Source organism: Apodemus sylvaticus, chromosome 10 (genome assembly GCF_947179515.1).
Source record: "Apodemus sylvaticus chromosome 10, mApoSyl1.1, whole genome shotgun sequence".
Classification (NCBI taxonomy): Eukaryota; Metazoa; Chordata; class Mammalia; order Rodentia; family Muridae; genus Apodemus; species Apodemus sylvaticus.
Window position 1 is genome coordinate 78,818,610 of NC_067481.1, and position 4,540 is coordinate 78,823,149.

Consider the following 4,540-nt stretch of genomic DNA (forward strand, 5'->3'; position numbering starts at 1 on the left):
TGCTGGGAGCCAAACCATACAGTTAACTTCTGCTTTCTTCCTAATGGATGGTTGTTAGGCAAGGGCAGGCTTGTAACCTGAGGGTTCAAATTTGTTTGGGGAAGAATCTGGAAACAGGTGCTAAACACAGATTTTGTTGGGGTGCAGTAGCCTGGAAACTGGTGTTGACACAGGTCTTGTGGAGTAGCCTGGAAACTGGTGCTAGGTACCAACCTGTTAGTTAACTCGAGTTTAACCTTAGGTCAGGTTCTCTAAAGACACCGCAAAGTTTTGGTCTCTCAGCTCAATCTGGCCTTCACCACTGAGGAGTAAGTACATCTAACTGCTCGCTGAGCAATTTCTCAAACCCTATCACACATTTTTTTTTAATATGGATAGCAGAAAATAAAAACTGTTTGTGAGGTTCTCATTCTATTAGCTCTGGGCAGTGCTGGTCCAAATACAAATCAGTTTCACAGATGACTCCTGGAGAGTAGAAGGGATTATGAGAAGATCAGAGAATGGGGGAATCCCAGTACAAACAGAAACCATATATTTTGATGTTTGTTGGGCTGGGTTCTTTTGCTTCTTTGTTTTAAGATGAGATCTCATGTAACTCAGGAACTTCAAGTGTCCATGTAGCTGAGGCTGGCCTTAGGGTCTCAGTTCACTTGCCTCTGACTCTGGGGCACTAGATATCAAGATATGCACCACCATGTTTGGTTTTTCCACTGTATTTTTTTAACTTTTATTTTCAATATTTCAGTACACATTAGCATAGTCTTTACATGTTGCTTATTTAGTAATGTTTATTTACTGATGTATACCACTGAGCTATATTTCACATTATTTTGTTTTTGTTGTTGTTTTCATTCCCTTTTTGAGACAGGGTCTTTTTTTATTTTTTTTTTATTTTTTTATTTTTTTTTTATTTTTTTTTTTTTTTTTGCTATGTAGATCAGGCTGATGTCACAATAGCAATCCCCCTGCATGGTGCCAGAATTATAGTCATGTGAAGCCACACCCCACTAAAGCATTCAAACTTGAGGAACCAATCCCAGGACTCACAGTAAGGAACACAACTCAGTTAACAAGGTCACACTACTCCTCTCATTTTGATCAATGTTCCATGGTGTGTTCGCTGCAGACATTAAAGGACACTGGATGACTACAGGGAAACATGATTTTCCTGTAGGTCCATATTTGGTCATGATAAAAAGTTGAACAGCAACAGGGAAATAAACAATCCAACAAGATATTCCAAGACTACTGTCAAGCAACTAGTGCCCATTGTCCTTGCAACACCTTGCCTGGAAAGAAGCAGCAAGAATCGTGTGAAATGTCAGATTTTGAAGTCTTTCCCTGAAATTGCAGGAAGATGAGGCTGCTGAATGTGCTGAAGGAACTTTTAGCCTAAGAAGGATGTTTGATGTCGCTGTTGGAAGGAACAGTGAGGGATGGAGAGATGACTCAGCGGTTAAGAGCACTGACTGCTCTTCCAAAGGTCTTGAGTTCAAATCCCAGCAACAACATGGTGGCTCACAACCATCTGTAATGAGATCTAATGAGATCTGACACCCTCTTCTGGTGTGTCCGAAGAGGAAGGAAGGAAGGAAGGAAGGAAGGAAGGAAGGAAGGAAGGAAGGAAGGAAGGAAGGAAGGAAGAAAGGAAGGAAGGAAGGAGAAGCAGAGGGAGAAGGAGAAGGAAGGAGAAGGAGAAGGAGAAGAACAAGAACAAGAACAAGAACAAGAACAAGAAGAAAGAGAGAGACAGAGAGAACCTGATGTAGAAAGCTACTGTAGCAATAACAGGTAGGGAACAACCTTAGAGCTGGCCCCTTATTTCAGTGAAGAAGTATAAAGAAGCTCAGGACTCAGCTGAGCTGTGATCATATCGCCATGTAGGGATCCAGTGTGCCAGAGCCACACTGATGAAAGATGTCAGCAAACATGTGAATGTAAATTGTGGTAGAAAATTCAAAATCACTTCTGTAGCAGCTGCCACCACCACCACCACACACCCCCACATCCCACACCCACACTCCACATTGAGCTTCTCCTGAACAGTGCTGATCTAGAAGTATAAAGGAGTGCTAAGGGTCACAGGTCATCCTTGGGAGAAAGGGAAGCTTTAGGGCAGAAGGCAAAATGGTCACCTTACCGTATCTCTCTCCCACTTCTCAGCTGAAACCCAGAAAATTATGGGTCTCAAAATGGCTACTCTAGGGTACCTCTGCTCATCCCCCGAAGGATCGAGACCATTTGCATAAAAATCTGAGGAGATGACTGGGTTCTGCTCTATTTCTATGGGAGGACCTTACAGGATCTAGATTTAAAATGAATGAAGCCTAGTGTGCTGGTGCTTTCCTCTAACCCCATCACTCAAGAGGCATAGAGGAAGGATTACATTAAACTTAAGGTTCAACTGGACTATACAGCAAATTGTTGTCAAGTCAAAAGAGCAAGAACTCGTATCGAAAAACAAAAACAAAAAAAGAAAAAGAAAAAGAAAAAGAAAAAACCCATCAAAGTTCAAACAACAAAAGGTATAAATTAAAAACAGCACATTTACCAATTTATAAATTATAAGGCTAAAATGTAAAGCTATACTGAAATATTTTAAAGGTGACACGCCCACAACTATCATATTAAAATATGAGCAACTTTAAACAGATACTCATCACTGTACAAGAATAGTTAAATAAGCCACTTTTAAAAACAAGCAAACAGGGAAGGGGGTGATTGGGGAACAGGGGGAAGGAAGAGAGTTTATGAGACTTTTGGGGAGGGGGGATCCAGGAAAGGGAATATCATTTGAAATGTAAATAAAGAATACAGCGAATAAAATAAATAAAACAAACAAACCAAAAACACCTCTCTGTTTTCTCTGGAAAGAAACTCATACAGGCACTGAGAGATTTGGACATGAATTTACAAAAGAGATTGACCAAAGAAGAAATAAGTGACTTGAAATAACCTTTGGTTTTTATTGCATTCATTCATTCATTCATTCATTCATTCATTCCTCTCTCTGTGTGTGCCAAAGCGCATGTGTGGAAGTGAGAGCACAGCTTAGAGAAAGCAGCCCTCTCCTTCTGCCATATGGACTCCTGGGACTGAACTCCGGCTGTCTGGCTTAGCTGCCAGCACTTTAATGCCCTGAGCCATTTTGCCAATCTAAGTGATCTTTATTTATAACAGCGGGCAGCACAGCTAAGACAGGACACAGAGGATCTTAAAACCTGGAAGGAATACTTCTGACTCACATTTCCTCTTTCCACAAGTCTCCCATTGAAAAGCAGCTGATGTCTAAGCTTCCCTCAGCCTTGAGGGTCCCTAGACAAAATGGTCACCTTACCGTGTCTCTCCCCCACTTCTCTCTCAGCTGAAACCCAGAAGATGATGGGTCTCAAAATGGCTACTCTAGGGTACCTCTGCTCATCCCCAGAAGGATCGAGACCATTTGCATAAAAATCTGGGGAGATGACTGGGTTCTGCTCTATTTCTATAAGTCACTAGATCACCTTTGGGAGTAGGCATGAGGGCCATTTGAGCTCCAAATTCCATTTTGGTTTGATAGAGATGTTGGATGTTACTGGAAGTGGTATTATATAATGACTACATTTCTCTAACTCAAGTCATATGCTTAGAAATGAATGCAACCTATGTAAGTTGTACAGTATTTCCATAAACATCAACAAGCTCTTTCCACAAGCATATGCTGTATTTATTTTAAAAGGGTGAAATGATTCACATAAAATGGCTTGCTGTTATCAAGAGAGCCGTCGAACTGCTTATAAATTCTTTCCTGGGAATTCCAAACGTATATGTCATAGGCAGGGGACCTACCTTCCCTTCTCAGGACTTGTCTGGTCTAATAGGAAATTCTAAAGCACTTGTAAGGGTGACTACATATACAAATCTCTCTCTCTCTCTCTCTCTCTCTCTCTCTCTCTCTCTCTCTCTCTCTCTCTCTCTCCTCTCTCTCTCTCCCTCCCTCCCTCCTTCCCTCCCTCCCTCCCTCTCTCTCTCTCTCTCTGGGTCTCACATAGCCCAGGATGGTTCTTGTAGGGCAGTGGACCATGCCACCAGACAGAAGGTTGTAGCAAACTTCAGATCCCTGATAAAACTCATAATTGAGAACGCCATAGAATGGCAGGAGTTTGAACTAGCTCCCAACCAGATTCCTGCCCTGGGACACTCCACTGAGAAGACCATGACAACCACAGCCAATCACTTAGCATAGAGCCTAGAGTTCTCCATGCTAAGGTATCTAGGGGCCCCAGGGGTATTCAGCCAACAAGCATCCCTTCCTAGGCATCCCTTCCTGCAAAAGGTATTTAATCTCTGGTTCACCCTAAGAAAGTGATATGCATCCTTATCTACCATGAATAAAGCAGTTTAGACAAGCAAGGACTGTCTCCTTCATCAAACACTCCTTCATCATACAGTGCCTCGCCTAAGTCTGCCTTAGAGGACCCCTTTTCCAGCCCCTCCGTACTTCTGGCATTCACTCTGAGCTAAACTGGATTCCTTCCCCTGCCCTCTGGGCTCACTGTAG

The 4,540-nt window shown here is 42.3% G+C and overlaps 1 long non-coding RNA gene across 1 annotated transcript; it reads right to left on the reverse strand.

Annotated features, from left to right (window-relative positions):
- Nucleotides 1-1,634: 1,634 nt before the first annotated feature.
- LOC127695175 (uncharacterized) lies at nucleotides 1,635-3,927 on the reverse strand. Its single transcript, XR_007979912.1, has 2 exons — nucleotides 3,412-3,927; nucleotides 1,635-2,210 (listed from the first exon to the last, which is right to left on the reverse strand). It is a non-coding gene; the product is annotated as an uncharacterized LOC127695175 (long non-coding RNA).
- Nucleotides 3,928-4,540: the final 613 nt, after the last annotated feature.